Source organism: Protobothrops mucrosquamatus, unplaced genomic scaffold, assembly GCF_001527695.2.
Source record: "Protobothrops mucrosquamatus isolate PMUCROS unplaced genomic scaffold, P.Mucros_1.0 scaffold572, whole genome shotgun sequence".
NCBI lineage: Eukaryota > Metazoa > Chordata > Lepidosauria > Squamata > Viperidae > Protobothrops > Protobothrops mucrosquamatus.
Genome location: NW_015386874.1, coordinates 128,501 through 144,420, shown reverse-complemented (window position 1 = coordinate 144,420; position 15,920 = coordinate 128,501).

Below are 15,920 nucleotides of genomic sequence, written 5' to 3'. Positions count from 1 at the left end.
GCCCCGGCCTGAAGCCCGACTGGTATGGGTCTAGATAGACTGATTCATCCAGGTGTCCGGGGAATTGCTGCGCAACCACACTCTCAACAACCTTCGCCGCAAAGCGAAGGTTGGAGACCGGGCGATAACTGGCCAACTCATCTGGGTCCAGGGAAGGCTTCTTGAGGAGGGGCCTCACGACGGCCTCCTTAAGGGCCGCAGGGAAGACACCCTCCTGCAAGGAAGCGTTGATAATTCCCTGGAGCCAGGCTCGTGTACCCTCCCGAGCTGCCAGTACCAGCCAGGAGGGGCACGGATCCAACAAACATGTGGTTGCATTCAGCCTACCCAGGACCCTGTCCACGTCCTCGGGAGCAACAGAGTCAAACTAATCTTCTGGGCATTTTGAGCAATCACTGATATCTACAATATATAAATTTATAAACATTTGTTTGTTAGGCATACTATTATTAGAATCATCACATAGGTTATTTCTTGAAACAGGAGTGGCCCTGACATTATCCATCTTACTATTTCTCTTGTATTTGGGACATAAGGCAACACAGGAAAATATGGGAAAATATTAATTCCTTATGAGTTTATGCTTCAGACTTCCAAGGTCCCTTCCAACTCTGTTGTTCTGTTAAATTTCTATTTATTTGTTTAGTTTTACTGCTATATCTATTTTCAACAAAATCTTGAATAAAATATTACCAAATATAAATACATCAGAGTTTTCTTGCTTTCAGATAATTTGTTTAATGTTCTTCAATTCTTATGATATTCTATGTGATAAAACAAAATTAATGCTCACATTCATGAATTCAACTTTTACTGAAGGAAAAAGAGGAAATGTGTCCCTTATTCTCCTTACATGAAAAATTTCTGAAGCTTTCTGAACAAAGTAGAAAATATTTTATGAAAGTTAAAGTGATTTTTTTAAAGGAGACTATAATCTCAGTGTAAGAGAAACAGAATGCTTTCTTACATAGCAACTGTCTTGGACAGTGACGGCTCACAGTTAGGAGAGTGATGAAAAAGTAACTTTGTGTAGAACCTTTGCAGCCTATGTCTTTCAGACATATGTTTGCCATTACAGTTAGTTGATGCTATGTCTGACCCAATTTTTTCTTTCCTCTATCTCAGAGAAGAATTGTTGTTTGAAAAAGCTGCCCCTTCCTGAAGTCCCACAAAAATGCTAACAACTGTTAAGAAACATAGCTTTGGACATTAATTAGTTGATTAGAAGTATTCACATGGCTCATACTGCTGCCTTACACTGACAAAACCTTAATCAGTTTGACATTAAAGGTGCTTTTTTTCCCTCCTAATGGACCCATGGCTCGCAGAAACCAATGCACTAGGCGAATAGCCAGTTCAAGTATCTTCCTTTCAAAGTACATTCCTCATTATGTGCCTTCTTATGCCCTTGCATTCACTTCTTTTCCAATGAATATAAGTATAAACATTAAGTATTTTCTTGCTAATTATCCCTGCTGTGGAATTAGCATTTTAAAAATGAGGGAATGAGTAAAAGGGGTTATAGGCAGTCCTTGTTTAGTGATTGCCTTCTTTAGCAACCATTCCTAATTACAATAGCAATAAAAAGAAACATTGTCACCAATTCTTACATTGAAGATTTGTATTTGCAAATCTGTAGAGAAAAGGAAAACTGAAATAATATTATAAGATAGTTGCTTCATCTCATGGCCAAGTGGCAAGTCCCAATTGTGGCCACTAAATGACATGTATTTATTTAATCAACTCTATTAATTGCTTGTGATTTTGTAAAATATATCAAGATTTTTTTTAATGGGAAGTTGTATATAAATGTTTTAGATAAATCCAAAAGCAAATCAATGTGCCCTGGAAATAATATATGCTGAATCACCTAGGCACCTAACTTATATGAAGATTTCTCAGTTTACACCATCAAAGACCCTTAAACTCTTAATTCTGCCTGAGGTCTTGTTTGAAAAAGTTGGGGAATTTCTCTTTATCAAATGGGCAAAATCTCTTAATAATAAGGTGACCAACCGTCCTCCTTTAGGGAGGACAGTCCTCCTTTTGTGAGTTCTGTCCTCCCTCGAAAAGTGTCCTCCTACATGTCCTCCTTTTCGATATTTGAAGACTAATCTGCAGGGCTTTTTTTTCTCATAGAATGCTCAGAACGGCGTTCCGGCACCTTTTTTGATGGTTTTTTTTTCAACTTTTGCATGAGCTGTGCTACTCCCCCTATTGGCTTTCGAAAGCCAATAGGAATTGCTGCTGAGTGCGCCAAAACACCCAGCCAACAAACTTTGCACATGTAAGTTGTCTGCAGTGAAGGCGAATTGGCAGGAACTTTGCACCCCTCCCTGCTACCCAACTACACCATCTCCTAGTTAGTCCCGAAGATACCTGGAGGAGACTGGAGCGGCGACGCCACGGTAACTTTCTCTTGATCTTCGGCCCTGCTAGGGCAATAATGGCTGCAAGCGCAAGAGGCAGGGGTGGCAGGGCTGCTGCGGGCGGGGGTGTGAGGGGTGGCAGTGGCCGGCTGCCCCCCGTGCTGTGGGAGCCACGGGGACTGCTCTACATGGGGATGCACTGGGTGGGCGGTGGTGCTGGCAGGGCAGCTGGAGGCGGGGTATGTCGACAGCGGGCTTCTCCCCGGGGCCGGAGCCGGAGCAGCTGGTGCTTTGGGAGCCGCGGGGCCTGCTCTACACAGCGGGGCAGCAGTGCTGGCGGGTGGGGGTGCGGCATGTAAGCATAATTACAATATAAAATGTTATTGTTACAAATGTTTTTATTATGCATTTATCATAATATAGTGTATTCTATATTATTATTGTTGCAATGAATAAAATGTTTCTTTTATTTACGATATTTTTTCTTCAATTTATTTATGTCCTCCTTTTCATTGTAAAAAAGTTGGTCACCTTATTAATAAATAAAAATATAATTAATATCCTGTGCTTATATCTTCATGGATGACCTGCAGAACAATAAAAAAATTTGGTTTAGAATGTCTCTTACCCTTCTGGCTTGACATTTTCTCTTTGGGACATGGAAGGCAATCATAGCAGCAAAAAGGCTTTTCCTCCTGCTTTTTCTTAAAATATCCAGGTAGGCAGCTCTCAGTACACACTGAAACAGGTATGGTCTGCCCAATAAATAAAAGAAGGAAAATATTTTGGGGGGAAAAAGTTGAAAAATCATGATTGACCGATATTCTACGAATAAAGTTTCAATTGTAAGGATTTGAGATTTTTTTTTTATGAGATAAATTTCCAAAACTATTTTTTTTTCAGTTCTATGAATCATATAGGTAACCTTAACTGGGAAATATGTTACACTCAGACCATTTCCTAGTGCTGAAATTATTTAAGTGGAACTAAAAAATAAACACTTCCATGTTTTCAAGACATTGGAAAGTATCCACTCTTACAGTTGCTTAATACAAATAATTAAATATACTGTAATTAAAGAGGAATACATTTTTCAGAGTTATTTAAATTAATATAATGCAAAATACAATTAAACATTTGAAAGAAATCTATAAGAAGGTGATTGTTCTAGAGCTAGCAGACATTATACTAAAAAGAGACAAGAAATGTTGAATAAAAGTGCAGGTGTGGAGATTAACAATAGTCAACTGGCATTAATCAAATTTATACCCAGTGGTGAGCAATTAAAACCATCAGTACAACTTAGTTAACTAATAAATTAAAAAAGGAAAGATAATAAATAATTAGATTTTTTTTCTTTAATTTGCTAATGAAAACATATTTTGTACTACCGTGTTTCCCTGAAAATAAGACCCAGTCTTTTTTTTTCCTCCAAAAGAGGCACCAAGTCTTATTTTTGAGGGGTGTCTTTTCCACTCACCTCTCGGTGGTGGCACAAACACTCCCACCCAGCTGGCCCAATTCTTCTGCAGCTCAATGAAATGCCTCTGCACCTGATAATGAAGTTCAGGCCTGCATTTCACCATCAGAGGCCTTTCCGCAAGGCCCTGCAGCCGAGAACCGAGGTATTGATTCCGTAGCTCTGTTCTCTGCTGCAGAGGCCTTCTGGAAAGGCCTCTGATGACGAAATACAGGCCGGGAGATGCTGCAGAAGAAGTAGGCAGATGAGGAGATGCAGGTGTCAATTATGGGAAGTCTGTCTGCAACAGTAAGTGGGTGCAGGATGCGTGAGGCAGCATGATTTTTAGATGTGCTCCTTGCCCTGAAACTAGGGCTTATTTTTTGGGGGTAGGGCTTATATTAAGTTCATCCCCAAAAATCAAGCTAGGTTTTATTTTTGGGGTAGGTCTTACTTTCAGGGAAACCCGGTACTACGATTATTTTTATATTTTAAGGTTTTACAAAGTAGAGTGATACAGAGATAGAGAAATCTGTCTTTGAAACTTTAAATAAGTTCTATTTAATCCCATCAATGAATTTAAATAATTATTTTTTAACTAGCATTACTCAATACTAAAATGACTTTTGTAAAGTCTTTATTACATTTGATAAACTTAATGAGTGGTAAATCTTATAAATATTAATGTATCATTAAATTTCCAAAGAATTTATAGAACACATTATTAGTTTAAAATTCTTTACTATTTTTTAATATCTTAAGTGGCAAAGAGGTGTCAAAATCATAAAAATAAAACCATTATAGGATCTTATTAATTCATTTCTTCTTAAGTTTGAAATGATGGTCCATAATATAGAAAAAAACAATTGCAAAAATATTTATAGAAGTTATCAGTTATAATTATTATCACAAAATATCTCAGGTTTAATGAAATGTTGAGACTAAAACTCTGGGAAGCTCTACAATCAAAAAGAGACCGAATGTCTATGCTACATATGTTTTTACCTTTGGGAACTTTTAATTATTTTAAAATTGTTTTACAATTTATATAAATATTGAATTACAAAATAATCTGAATTTTTAAAAAAATGTTTATGTAGTTCCTGAATATAGGGAACTGTTTGTGAAGTAGCTTCCTAAATGGGACTAGAAAATTGAGTTTGATAATAGGAGGAAGAGTAGGTTTAGAACTACTCTTAGGATATCATCACAATCATTTCAGATAAAATAACCTACATTCAGAACCTACTTGGCTGAAAGTGTTGGGCCAGCTGATAGCTTCCTCATGAATGGTGAACATTTTATTTTTAGCAGCTGAGGGATCCAGCTTTCCAACTGTCACTCGATGCAAGGACTGGTTGGGGAAAGTGACCCAGTTCTCAATCTCCAGTCCTGTAATCAGTTTTCCATTCTGGTCAAAAGAAATTGCATCCCCAGCACTGTTGTTAAATGAGACTCTTTTCAAAAAGAAGTGAAGCTGAATATGAAACAAATATGCAGTAAGAAAGCATGGTTAATGTATAAAGCTATAAGGCAGTACTAAAGGTGGAATAAAAATTTAATAAATAAATAAATAACATATTTCCTCTTTTTTACTTGTAACATATTATGTATCTGGAAGACTATTCCTATTCTAGGGCTAGACTTTCTCTCAAACATAATTATCTTTGATTCTTGATCCAAAATCAGTCTTATGATCTACTAATTTTCAATCATTAAAAATAATGCAGTCCAAGAAAACCATACATATTTTAATATGCAAAAATATAACTTATTGGGGAAAACATGTTATTCAATAAATGAATATAATCAAGCTTCCATTATTTTTGCCATAACTTTAACAAACTTGCCTTCTGTTGTTATTAGAAACAAACTGATCAGGGGAGATCAGATCACTTTAGTATCTAAAGTAACGTTTCAAATTAATCATAGTCAAGGCTTGAATTTGTCAACATTACCATTTTGTAATGCTAAAAAGTCTGCGATTGATGTATTTGGACACAGTAAATAAAAAAAACAATAAAAAAGAAAGGGACCATTTTCATTATTTTCATAAGATGCCGTGATGGGAAAAGGAAGGAAAAGAATTTTGTCATTGAAGATTTCTTCTCAAATGAGAATGATACTTATAATTAGGCTATTAAAACATGTGGGGGTGTATAGCATGATTAGGGGAAGAACTGAAAGGAGGCAAAATAAACTGAGAGCAATTTGAATCAGATTGAGAGCACATAAGAGAAGAAAGAAAGAGAAAGGAAAATGCTGTAGAAGCGGTCTGAGGAAATGATTGCATCAGACCAAGCGATTGAAAAAATAGAGAGATTACCAATTGCCATATCTGTTTTCTCTCTTTGTTCTCTCTTCTCTCTTTTCTATTTTCTTCTCCCTCCCTGTATATCTCCCACTTTTTCCCTTTAAACAGCAAGCTGCCTAATTGTCATGATTCAAAGATTGAATCATTCACCCCAAGGCAGAGCATTCTTGCTGCTGTGTCATTTATGGTGTCCACTCTGCATGCATAAGTCATTCATTCTTGAGGACAGCTACCTGTGATCTCAGGAGTATTTTCATTATGAAACACCAAATAGAATGTTCCTATAAGGACCCACCTCAGTTAACCACCCAAGAAAGCAGAACTCTGGAAACAGCATTGTCTCAAAAGGAACTTTTATTAGGGGCTAGTGACAGTAGGAAAGTCAAGGTAAGAACTGGGGGAATCCTGCTCAAATGGTATAGTCTAACTAGCAATCTTCTTCCTCCCACCAAAGTCATAATTTCCATTTGAAATCCAGCCAATCCACAGGTGGGACGATGTTTAGGTAACTGGCACAAGTTGGCGCGCATCTTAAGATCTTCTCCAGTTTCATTTCTCTGTAGCTGTCTCCCTGATAAGGGAGGCACTTTCTTCTCTCAAATAGATAGAGGCGGGAGAGGAAGGGTAGAAAGCAAAAGTTATCCCAAGCAAGTCCCCCCCTCCCAGCAGAATGGCAGGCCTCAAACAAGAACAAATATGCAGGAAAAAACATTAAGGGTTTGGGAATCTGACAGTTCCATTTTTTCCAGTTTCTACTGTATACATACTGAAAGTTTCCTATTGTATTCACTATTTTAGACCCATAATCTTATTGATTGAAATGCTTCTGAGGATGTTTCTTAAAATGGAGATTTAAACTGACAAAACAATTCTCGTAATTTGAATAAAAATAAAGCTTGTTACAATAAATATTTCTTATGTGGGTGCAGGTGGGGGAGAGAGAATAGGCAAAGCATATATCTCAACAGCTACATCCTACAAGGAAGAGTTAAAGAGTGAGCCAGGATGTTCAACAAAAGTATACCAAGATTACCACCCTAGCCCAAAAGGAGAAAAAGAGATAAAGAAGAAACCTTTTTTTTTTTTTTTTTACTAACGTTCCATCTACATCTCACCACTCTTTGTGTTTAGGAGTTTGTAAGATGCTGGAGAGTCAGTGGAACTCAAATCCCATGTCCAACATATTTGATTATTCATAAAATTACCTGCCATGGCTGAGGAATCTGAAGACCAAACTTTTTGCCAGTCAATTTTCGCCTACCGGTATGTTGTTGGCTTAACTTCATGGCACATAAAGCATGTGCCACAGCGTACACTGCATTGTATATACTGTAACTGTGACTGGTCATCCTCATTTCAAAAAAGGCCCCAGGAAGGCTGTCCAATTTCTCCCACCCTGTGCAGACACTCTCTGTTTCCTCATGTACAGATGGATTTGGAAACACACAGCCAAATGCTTGCTCCCACACATCTTTGAGGAAACCATCCTCTTTGGAGGAGAAATGGTTTCTTGTCTGAAGAAAATGTTGGAATCCTGCAACTTCATTTGAGTAAGACGTAAAGGTCAGAGCACCATGGAGGACTTGGATATCCCAGCTCTTCTGATAAAAGAATGATGCAAGATCCATTTGGGAAGTCATGATCCACACCTTACCTTTCAGTTTTATAGAAACTATTTCCATTTCAGGTAGATATAACAACCATCTTAAATTTGAAAGATTATTATCACTGATTATGACAGTTTGGGCTTTGCTGTTAACAAGAAGATGAAAAGTTTCAACAAGCAATTCCATACTTTCTAAAGCATTGGTGAAATACACTGGTCTGAATTGCTCCAAGAAGGCAATGCAGATTTTATGGAGATCAAACAATGAAAAGATTAGGTGCTGAAATTTTTTTCCCCCAAGTCCTTTCACAAGGACTCCAACCCAAGTCCATCTGAAGTGCAAAAGTAGTCGAATAATCCCCGTGTAATGAAGTTCTTCACCTGAAACCATGTGGTAGTAGAAAGGGCTTTCATTTGGAGAAGAGCCAGTTGAGAACTAGGAAATGAAAATTAAATAGAAAAAAAATGAGAGTGTGTGTGGGGAAAATATGATTGACAAAAGAAAATATGCATCCGCTCTAAGTTTAGAGTTCTGAAATATGTCATCATATGCTTTCACATAAATCCTGTGCAGAAGATGTTAATGAGACTACTGTTGGACTGGGTGATTCTTTGAAATCTACAATCCTATCATCTGAATTCATCCCCTGAATTTACCTCCACATAGAATCCCTGCTTTGGCTTATTATTTACTTCTTTCCTTCTTTGTTTCCTTCTTTCCTTCCTTCTTTTTTTCCTTCTTTCCTTCCTTCTTTCCTTCCTTCCTTCCATCTTCCTTCCTTCCTTCCTTCCTTCCTTCCTTCCTTCCTTCCTTCCTTCCTTCCTTCCTTCCTTCTAAACTGTTATACTTCATCTTGAAGATAGTCCTGTCAATTCCTCTTCAAGAATCTGATCAGCTCAAGTTAAGATGAGATATTAGAGGAAAGAGAGAAAATGTCAAGGAGGAATTACTAGGGAGAGGAAAGATTTTTATTTACACTGTTAATAGTAATGAGGCTTCTGATTCTGCTCACATGGCATCTCCTGTAATGATTCAGTATGGTCTAAATTCAAGGATATCATTTTCTTTTACTAAAACGTATCATTCACCAAGATTTAGAGTTTGAATACTTTTCCTTGTTCATTTCTCACAACAACCTTCTCCCTGATTGAATGGCATATTCTTTGTTAACATCCATCATGATGACCCCAGCTTCAAAATATATTATGAGTAAACTTTGGATAGAAGATTAAGAAGAACTTGTTGCTAGTTTTCAACCATGATTCCTCATTGGATAGCTTTGGGCCAATCCCACTTTCTTAACTAACCACAGTAACTCATCGGATAGTTATAGAAAAAATTATATATAGTCATCATTTATTGACTGGCGTAATAATGGTTATTATTCTCAGCTTTTCTAAGAATTTTTGCATTTATAGTGGCCTACAGTATTATGATCACCATTTGGCAACTTCAGAACTAGTGCACATTTATGACCCGCATAGCATCAAAGTTCACATAATTGCCATTTCACAAGGTTAATAATCAGATTCAAACAAGCAGATTTAATGGAGAACACAGATATTAAATCCCAAGTAATAATAGTGACATAACAAGTCTTTCTTACTACCTAGGGTGATTCACTTAATGATGGAAGTAGAGCTGAGGTTGTAAGTCTGGCATGGTCATGTGTTGTTTCAGTTAGCAGCTCTGGAATTCAGTGATGAGCTGCCAATCCCAATTGCAGTCGATGAGTGATGACTACCTCTAGGAGAAGAAAGAACTACCTATGCCTCCTTGAGCAACAAATGAAAGCAAGATATCAATCCAATGATATCATAATATTTAAATAAATAAAATTCAGAAGCATTATATAGTCTTTTTTCTCATCACATCAACAACTTACATGTAATTCTTAATGATCATTCATGGCTAATCTTTGAAATGCAAGGATATATTATTTTATTTTATGATATCTTTTCTTAAATATGGAAATGTTCAGGACAGTTAATTATATCTTATTGACTTGCCTTCCACCACAATATGAAAAATCCAACCCATCTTACCTGTGGGACTTTGTAAGTGTCTAAAATATCTATCAAAGAGATTCCAGGATCAATAGTCCCAACAACTGATGTGAGTTTGTTCAGGGTGCCACACTTATAATTTGGAACAAATTGATTCTGACTGGAGAAAAAATCCATTTTGGCCTGATAACCAGCATACCTATCACAGATCCTGAAGCCCAGGGTGATATTAGGTAAGAGTTGATGCTCTTCATTGATCTTCTTCACAACAAATATCATAGTCAAAATATGCTGATAATACTTAGTCAGGACTCTGCAAAGAGAATTAGATACTGTATCAAATGGACTCAAAGGTGCAATATGGCTATACTCCCTTGGAAAAAAGCTTTAGAAACCAATAATGACTCTTTCATGTTATCTGATTAATAGATTGAGCTCTATTAAAAATGATTTTAAAAGATAATAGTCACCACTTCACACTAATTGATTGTTATATTCTTATTCACTATAAAAATGGCAGAAATATATTTGAAAGGAATAATCACAGTTTTTAAAAATCTCTTGGCTATTTGTAATGAATTCTAAGTATATGAAGCTGACCAGAATCATTATCAAGCATGCAATATGGACATTAGCATTATATAACTGGGAAATAAAATTGGATTATTATTTTTTTGCACTTGGGGTGATTCCTTTTAATATTCTGGAAAAAAATGAGTTCAAAAATAATATTATCCCTGCAAAAAATTGCATCTCATTTACAGAGATAAAATTTACATAATTCTGGTTGAAGAGAGTTATTATTCCTATGGTTCAATGCAATTTCACATCAACTGCAGAGTCTGATTTAGAATTTAATGCTGTAACTTCTATGTCAAGGAAAGGGACTGGAGGGTAAAGGGAAAGGGATTCTTTCTTGTCAGAATCTACTAGCAGTTATTAGCTTAATTTTCTTGTAGTTTTATTTAAGGAATATAGCAATTAGTTTCCTTAAATCATTCAGTGGTTAGAAAGATTTTGTTTTAAATCACAATAGCTAATTATGGCATATGGAAAAGATATACTAAATGATTTTATCTAGATCAATAAAGATTATTGGAAAAAAAAAGTTATGTCTTACAGAGATTCGCCCACAGGAGAATGATGGGGATCTTTCTCAAAGCTTCCTGCATCTCTAGTTATGAAGACAAAAGAAGTCATGCCACCAATGATTACGTCACCTGGTTGGAAATATTTGTGATCAATCGGAATAGGATCTTGGATATTGCAGTTTATTGGCTGAGTCTTGCAAGTCATATATGGCAACAGTAGTAGAATAAGACACAATATCATCTTAATAAATATTAATCCCAGTTTGACAAAGTTTCTCTCATTTCCATTTAATGCTTTGGAATCCCCAATATTGTACAAGCTTGAGCTCTGTTCCTCACATGACTTTCAATCAGTACTGAGTCTTATAATTCTGATTATCCTTTCTGATTATTGTAAAATATTGTAAATTGTAAAATATTTAATTGTCCATCAGCAATTAAGTCAATGTTCTTCCAAGTATAATCATTTGTTTGTCAGGGCTTTGAGACACAGCAAAGTTAATAATAGACTTTTTGATAATTATAAGGGGAAGAGGAAATTGCAAACTTTTAAGTTTCATTCTTTTAATGAAATAGTAAAGATGGAATGAGTCACAATCATCACAGAATGAAGAAAAAGCTTTAGAGATGAGTAGTTAAACATGGCAAAGATGGAGAAATTCCTTCTACATTCTAAATTAAGGCCAAAGGTATTTATGGCGATAATGGCAGAAAGATTGAAAAGGTTTCTGGTTGAATTTATTCACCCTGATCAAAATGTTTTTTTTGCCTAGGAGGCAGATAAAACATAATATCAGGATTGTACTAGACACATTGGAATACTACGAGACCCATAATGAAAAACAGATGACACTTGTCTTTGTCAACACGCAGAAAGCATTTGAAAATGTTAAATGGGATTTTATGTTGAATCAGCTAAAATATATGGAATTTGGTGAAAAGTTTATAAATATGTTCAAAGCAATTTATGCGAAACAGGAAGCGAAAGTAGTAGTAAACAGAGAAACCACTAAAAGTCTCCAAATACAAAAAGGTACAAGACAAGGCTGTCCATTATCACCAGTACTATTTGTACTATCTCTAGAAGTCTTTACTAGAATTATTCGAAAAGAAGAACAAATTAAAGGCTTAGAAACTAAAAAGTATTGGGAGAATACGAAAAAGTTTAAAGATCAATAAAGAAAAAACTAAAATGTTAGTTAAAAATATGATGAAACTACAGGAAACTGAGCTAGTTGAGAAATTAAACATCCGGATAACAAAAAAGGTGAGATATCTAGGGATTCAATTGACAGCGAGATATGCTACACTTAAAGGAGATAATTATGATAAATTAGTTGATCAAATTAAAATGGATTTAGATAGTTGGAAAAATTTGCAGCTCTCTTTCATGGGAAGAATCGCAATAATAAAGATGAATGTACTACCTAAATTACTTTTTTTATTCCAATGTATACCAATTAGATTAGGAAAGGAGTTTTTCAGAAACTTAAATAAAACTATATCTAAATTTATTTGGCAAGGGGAAAAACCGAGAATTAAATTCAAACTTCTACAAGATTTGAAGGAAAGAGGTGGATTCGGCCTCCCAGATTGGGAAAAATATTATCAAGCAGCCACGCTTACTTGGGCGAAAGAGTGGATACATCTGAGAAATAGGAGATTATTAGCTTTAGAAGGCCACAATATGCAGACAGGGTGGCACGCAATTCTTTGGCAAGGAAAGCACAAGGCTCACCAGTACTTCCAGAAACATTACATCAGACGGGCACTACTAAATATATGGGTCAGAATTAAAAAACGTAATTACATGAAAATTCCTAATTGGGTATCCACATTGGAGATATTCATATATCCAAATTTTATGAAATCAGGAAAGGCGATCACTTATAACGACATATTGGATGAAGGAGGAGAATTAAAATCGAGGAAAAGTTATTAGAAGAAGGGATAGAACTTGAATGGTGGGCGTACCTTCAAATTCAATCACGATATATGAAGGATAAAAAAGAATGTGGAATAAAATTAGAGCATACAGAATTAGATGAAATTTTATTAGGAATGGGAGGAAAGAGATAAAAAGGATATATCAATATATATTTGAATGGGATATGTTGGAAGAGCAAGTAAAAGACACAGTGTTAATTTGGAGTAAAAATTTCGGCTATGGTATTGACTTAGATAATTGGCAGGATTTATGGAAAAGAAATAGGAAGCTCACACTAGCTACTGGATACAAAGAAAATGTATACAAGATGTTTTATAGGTGGCACCTTCCTCCTATGAGATTAGCCAAAATGGATAAAAAGGCCTCACCCAAATGTTGGAAATGTAAAGAATCGCTAGGGACCTATTACCATATGTGGTGGGAATGTTCAAAAGCACAAAAATTTTGGCATTTAATAAAACAGTGGTTAGAAGAAATACTAATGCAGAACATTGAGCTAAAACCAGAACTCTTTTTGCTGGGTATCACTAAAGATAGATACAATAAAGGATCCTTATACCTATTATTACACATGCTAACAGCAGCAAGATTAATCTTTGCATAGAGATGGAAAGACAGTGAGACACCCTCAGAAGAAGAGGTAATGAATAAGATTTTATCCTGTGCTGAAATGGATAGGTTGATGTTAGTACTTAAGGATAAGAGTGAAACAGATTACTACGAAATCTGGAACAAATTATATGATTGGCTGGGGAAAAATAAAGGGAAAAATGCTCCGATTCAGCGAAACACATTGATCAAACATGATACTGATTAAAGGGAAATATTTTAATATTAAAGTGAAAATTAAGAATATTGATGACGGGAACTATCAGAGAGAATATCTATGGGAAAAGAAAAAAGAAAAAAGAAACATTTGTGTGAATACGTGGATTATGGATTATAGATATTAATTGTTGATGATTTTCCTTTGTAAATGTAAGCCAGGCAAACACACTGTTAATCAACTATTATGTGATTTATGTTTTAAAAACAAATAAAATTTATTAAAAAGAAGAAGGAGAAAATATTCCTTCAGTCCTAGAAAATGTAATATAAAACTCACATGGTTCCAAGTCTCATCTGTGTGATTTGTTCAAATGTAAGAGTCAGAGAAATGTTGTCATATTAACAAACTAATAACATATGACTATTCAATTAGAATTTCCAAAAAATGGACTTGGTATAATTTCAAAGCAAAATTTGTGCATGTGGGTGCTCAACACTGGTGGGACACTTTGGATGTTTAACATTGTTAAAGGTTAATGAAGAGAAGTTATCCTAAAATAATTCTTTTAGATTTGGCAGAATTGTCATCCTTGACTTTGACCTTTTGTAGCAGGTCCATATTGTAGACAAATATTGTTTTCAAACTATTTGTAACTAATAATTGTCACAGCTAGTTACAGTTCAGAGGAATCTGAGACCATGCCACCTATTCAGGGAGAACTGGAAAACCCATCCCAAGAATGAAATTTCCAATCATTCAGGCAGCTGAGGCTGATATGCCCAGCATTCATCAGGACCAGAGGTACCCACTGTCAAAGGAAACAGAACTGGAGAAACTGACCTGATGTAGGATATATGCAATGACTAGCAGAATACACAGGGCATACACTATATAGTGCAGGGTTTTCAACAAGTGGTACGCCTACCACTGGTGGTATGTTGGCACCTGGCAGGTGATACGCTTATGATGGGTTGAAAAGTGCTAGAAACAAAAGTGTAAAAAAGTGTAAAAGTGTAACATGGGGATGAACTGAAGTGGCATCAACACAGCTGGAGCCATGGTGTTGCTGGGGCTCTGCTGAGTGCCCAGGCTCCAGCTGACTGGGGCTTCCAGAAGCTGCACACAGCCTGGGGAAAGGAGTCAGTTGCAGCTGACAAAAGGAGGAGGAGGGGGAGAGAGAAGAGGATATAAAATAGACATGCCTGCAGGTTGTTTAGATTTGGCCCGGGGCCACCCTGGAGACAGCGAGGGGCCGGTCCACCCCATCGCACTCAAAGGAACCACCCAAATCCAGCGGGCCCCTCCGGTTCCTTCTCCTCGTCCCCTGGGCCCTGACACAATTGCTGTTCCTCACCATAGCTGGGGCTGGACTTACAAGTACCTCCATCCGCTTTGTCCTGCAAAGTGGCACTCACCCAGAGCTCCCGCCCACCACCATGCCGACTAAAGGCCATGTGCTCCAGCCTCGCCCTGCCAAGGAAGGGGGAGGCAGTTGAGGCTACATTAGATCTGCAGTTTGTCAGGGGCGCTCAAAGGCTACCTAACTTTCCTCTGGAATTTCGGGGTTGGAAAGCAGAGGGGCAGTACCTCATTTGTAGGCATGGCAGCACCTGCTGGAAAGCCTCTTGCTCCCCCCCTACACAGCTACCTCCTTTGGAGCCTTCCTGATGCCGATGGGCCTGCCGGCATGGCAGCAGGCAAGAGTGCTGGGTTAGCCTTGCTTTGCTGGATGAAGTGAGTGGATATATGCCGACAGGTCCATCAGCATCAGGAAGGCTCTGAATATTGCCATATCCTAAAAGTGGTACAATCTCTGAAAAGGTTGAAAAGCCCTGCATAGTGCATATTCAGAAAAGACATATAAAAAAGACCACATTTTATACCAGATTTGATCATTCTGAGTACGTGATTTCAACATTTTATCTATGTAACATTGCTTACATCTTTCAATATTTAATGAATAATGTTTTTCATGACCAGCATATCATAATTTATTTGGTTGACATACTCATATACTCTATTCTACTCCAAACATGAAAAACACATTCAGACTTTATTGCAATGCTTCTGAAAGCATCGTCTCATTGCAGACATAATGAATGGAGCCATAGATCTTTTGAGCCACTACATCTCCCCTATTGGCATTAGCCTGGACCATAACATGGTGAATCCCCTCTAGCTGTGACAACCTCACACATGTCCAAGAACATGCTTGCTTGGCAGTCATAGAAATTTCTATAAGAACTTGGCAGTTATAGAAGCAATGCAATAAAGTCTGAATGTGTTTTTTCTTCCTATGCAAGAAAACAATTTCTTTAAGATGAAGTGCCCAAAAGTCATAAAAATCTCTGAATACT